The sequence below is a fragment of the Penaeus chinensis genome, chromosome 16, assembly GCF_019202785.1.
Source record: "Penaeus chinensis breed Huanghai No. 1 chromosome 16, ASM1920278v2, whole genome shotgun sequence".
Lineage (NCBI taxonomy): Eukaryota > Metazoa > Arthropoda > Malacostraca > Decapoda > Penaeidae > Penaeus > Penaeus chinensis.
This window is the reverse complement of record NC_061834.1, coordinates 25,121,038-25,126,037: the sequence shown is the minus strand read 5'-3', so window position 1 is coordinate 25,126,037 and position 5,000 is coordinate 25,121,038.

The following is a 5,000-nucleotide window of genomic DNA, read 5'->3' as shown; positions in this document are numbered from 1 at the left end:
ATTGACCATTAATAATGATAATGGTAACATTGTCGATAATAGTAATAATACCACTAATAAAACAGTGGTAATAATGATAGATATAGCGCTAACAATAATGATAATAAATTATCATTATAATAATGATAATAATAACAATGGTTAATGATGATAATAATAATGATAATATTATAACAATAACGATAATAATAATGATAATGAAAGAAATAACAATTCAACATCTATAGTCTTAACAGTAATATATATCAAATATAATGATAATCTACTGTAATCATAATAATGAAAATTATAATAATAACCACCATATTAACAATGATGATATAAAAAATAGCGGTAATGATAATGATAATAAGTATGGAAATGGCAATAACGACTAGGAGAATGATAAAGGTAATAATAATAATAATAATAATAATAATAATAATAATAATAATAATGATAATAATAATGATAATGATAATAATGTCGCCGTACCACCAAGGGCAATGACAAGGACAGTGAAAACAACAGTAACGACAGCAGCAACGTCGTCTACAGTGACAACGATAGTGACAAAAACGACAATGATAATGTTAATATTTAGCAACAACGTTACAAGAACAATGCTAATATAAAGCAAGAATAATAGCAATAATAACGACAACAGTGATAATGACAAAAGCAACAACAAAGGCATCAGCGGCATCTACTAAACCGACAACAATCATAGTGAAACTGTTCTCAAAAAGAAAAGAGTAATATCTTCCACAATGAGGCACCACACTTAACTTTGTTTTGGCTGTATAATGACTAGACTCGACCGAGAAAACTTTGTCTTCCGCATTTTTTCTCGCATTTTTTCTTCCTCTGATTTCTAAGAAACTCGAGTCACATTATCAAAACACAAATTCCACCGCGCAAGACTCAGATGATAAAATCGATTTTCCCAAATTCTTTGTTGTAGATTTCCTCTTTAAGTCCATGGTATAAATTCCCTTTTTTCTACATTCTAAAACCACAACAAAGGGAGACTGCGTAAAATATACGTTGACACCTAAAGCACCCGACGCTGCAATAACTCGCGCGCGAAGCAACAGCACAGAGCCATCCCTGAACCTACGTTGTTTGTACTATATTAGATTACTTGGCGACAAGTTGCCCGTGTCCAGTTTGTGACACTTTGGAACCTCGAACCTTCGACCTGGACACGTTTACACTTGGGAGACTTTGGGGAAAGTTGGAAAGGTTCGTAGGGAGGTAGGTAATGTACTTTCTTTTTCATCATTTTCACTCCTTGTTTGATATTTACTTAGGAATAAATGTCAGATTCCGTAACATACCTAGTCAATAACTACTTACGTGGGTACATTGTGCGTTGTACATTGTACACTTAGTCTCCTAGACAGGGGGAAGGCTATATTTCAGTCAAGGAAAGACTTATCATCATATTGTTACACGAATGCGTCATATGTGGAGAAGAAATATTTCATGAAATATCATACACTCAAAATGAAGTATTGGACATATGAAATTATATATCAGGACAGAATGGGAGCATCAAGGTAAGAGTGAGATAATGAGAAGTGGTAATATAGGAATCAGTATCTGAATAATAAACAGGAAGAAAATAAAGAGGGAAATGGAAGTCGTTAAAAGCTACGGAAAGTTCAGTGAGAAAGAAAAATGTATACAATTCATTCAGAAACCCATATCAAAGGGGGGGAATAAGATTAATTTTAGGAACTTTTCATTACTCGCCTGAGGTATTCCATTGCCGAGAGAGAGTTAGCATCATAATTGGGGAAAGAAATGCCGCTAATAAGGTCAGACAATTGCAAAAGAATGCGGTAGAGAAAATATTTGTAGGTAATTTTTTTTTTTTCCCATTCAAGAAAGTGGGTTTGAGTATTGATCTAAATTCATGTGCATGTTAAGCTAATTCACTGCACAGTATATGTGTGCGAGTGTGTGTGTGTGTGTGTGTGTGTGTGTGTGTGTGTGTGTGTGTGTGTGTGTGTGTGTGTGTGTGTGTGTGTGTGTAAATCATTCAATTAATATATACTCTCCGCTTTCTTCCATATGCATACTCATATTTCAGCTAATAAAGGCAATCCTTAAAAGGGAATACGTGAAAATAGAGAGGATAAACCTGCTTTCTTGTGTGACAACCCCGGAGGCGCCATTTTGGAACCGACCAACAGGACAATACCAATCTTCTCAGCCTAAACTTTTTGCACCGCTTTTCCTATCCAGAAGTTTTCGGATGGAACTTCTGGGCCAAAAATTTTCATCGCACTGAGCCGGCCCACATAACTTTGCGTATCTCTCTTTAAATACGTTTTTTTTTTTTTTTTTTGTTTCGGAAATCAGTGTTTGTCCCCTTTTCTTGCATTATCGACATCATTTTTTCTCCTTGGGAAGGGGGACGGTGCATTAGCAAATCATAGTCTATCAAAAAGCCTCATAGTTAATGCGTGATAATGATCTGGTTTGGTTCTGGTTATTAATACATACATACAAATACATATATTACATAGACAGATAGATATATATATATAGTATATATATGTATATATAATATATAGGTATATATAATATATATATAATATATATATATGAATATATAATATATACATAATATATATATGAATATATAATACATATATGTGTATATAATATATACACACACGATTTAGGGTTGGTGCTTCATGCTCGGGGTGATGTGAAGCGATGGTATGGTAGCCTAGTTAGTGTTAAGTACTTTGCATACCTTCTCGCTTACAGCTGCCACCGCTGGCTAGCCAGGTGCGAAAAGGGAACAGCTATGCATAAGACTCCCCTGCCAGCTCATAGCCTCTTCATCATCAAGACTTCTGCAGTGCCTCCTCGTGGCCCCCCAGTGAAACTAGGTATCTTGGAGCAGCAGGAGGCCCTAAAGGTACAGAATCATGGCCCACCGGCGTGTGGATACGCCCTGGCTTCGTACGAACTCCTGCTCCCGTGCCCCCTTGGGTTAATGGGCGGCTGTGGGTCCCTCTGGGTTGGCGACCGCTGGGACTCGGGTGGAGGGAGGAGGTTACCCGTCATCCCATCTGGGTCCCAGCGGCCGCCAACCTGGCGTGATGCTTGTGGGAGAAAGCCCCAGGGAGCCCTGCAGGCGGATTATAGGACCTGCAGCCAGCCAACCTTCTCTATATGGGATGGGGTCGGTAGGGGTGGCAGAGGTGGCGCCCACCCGGAGGGGCTGCCCGAGGTTAGACCTCAGGCGGGCTGTCAGGGTGGGGGTTTGGAACGTCCGTTCCCTGCGACAGGACGATCGGTTACCACTACTATCAAGGGAATTGAAGCAGCTGAGAGTTGAGGTGCCTGCTCTCTCAGAGGTGAGAAGACGATTAGTGTGGGTGGCTACACTTATTACTGGTCGGGTCGCAGCGATGGCCACCATCTCCAGGGAGGAGCCATAGCCATCTCCAGCAGACTTCAACCCTCGGTAGTAGAGGTCACTCCAGTCGATGAGCATAATATGGTATTGAGACAGAAGCTTTCACTTGGCTTCATGTCTCTTATTTCTGTATATGCTCCTACGGATGTATATAAACTTGAGGTGAAAGAGATGTTTTATACCAAACTTGCATCTGTGGCAGACAGTTGTCCTCGGCGAGATATTCGTATTGTTCTGGGTGACTTCAATGCTGTATCCGGCTGCGATCGAGCTGGCTATGAGATATCTGTCGGTCCTCATGGCTCAGGAGCTGATGCTGGCAGCAAGAATAGCCTCCTTTTCCATGACTTTGCAAGGTCCCAGAAATTAAGGATTTCTGGCGCCTGGTACCAGTGTTCTGACCCGCATCGTTGGACTTGGTACAGCAATATAGGTAGTGTGGCCAAGGAGATCAACCACATCCACGTTAGCACACAGTGGAGGATCCTCCAGAACTGCAGCGTGTATCGAAGTTCTGAGGAACTGATCATAGATTAGTTGTGGCTACTCTCCGGGTCCACTTTAGAACCCCCCATCGCCCAAATGAACACCTTAGGGTGTTTCATTTGGACAGACTGAGGGAGGACGAATGTACCTGGGGGTTTGCCGAGGTTATCTCTGGTCGTCTCACAGCACTCTAGGGCCTGACAGACCCTATTCTTATGTGGGATACCTCAGGAATCCATTGGTGAATGCCCAAGAGCAAGACAGAATTCCATCTCACAGGAGACACTGGAAGCCACAGATGCTTGTCGTGTAGCTTGATTGTCAGGGGATCGCAACTTGCACCGTTCTCTGGTGCACAGGACTAGGTCACTGTTGAGAAGGGATAAGGAACAGTTTATCAGAAATCTTGCAGAGGAAGTCGAAAGCCATTTCTTAGTAAATGACCTTCGTCCTGCCTACCAAGCCCTGCGAACACTGAACTCCAAGCCCTCCTCACAAGAACTGCAGTCTGCTCTGCAAAGGGCCAGATAATCTCAGATCCTGAGGCGGTGCGTGTGCATTGGGCTGAGTATTTTGAGCAGTTGTATCAGGTTGATCCACCAACGGTTAACATGGATGTGGGTAATGTTGAGATTCCTCTGCCAGACCCAACCATCAGCAAGGATCCACCCTCCCTGACTGAAGTCAGGGGGGGTTCTCCAAGCTGAAGAGTGTTAAAGCAGCAGGTGTTTGTGGCATCCCAGCTGAATTGTTAAGTGCTGGTGGAAATCCTATGGCAAGTCAGTAGACGGATTGGCCTGGCAGCAGGGGTCATGAAATCTCTCGACGAGAGTATTTAGAGATGCGGGTACCTGTGCAGAAGGACCAAGCTACATGTTTTCAAGGCCCTGATACTGCCAGTTCTACTATATGATAGTGAAACTTGGACGCTATCTTGCGTTCTGGAATCTCTTCTTGATGCCTTTTGTAACAGATCCTTGCGCCGGATCATGGGTACAGTTGCCGGGACCATGTGTCCAACCAATGGCTGCACCGTGAGACCGGTACAGGATCTGTTACTTACACAATCCGTGATCGCCAACTCAGGCTATAC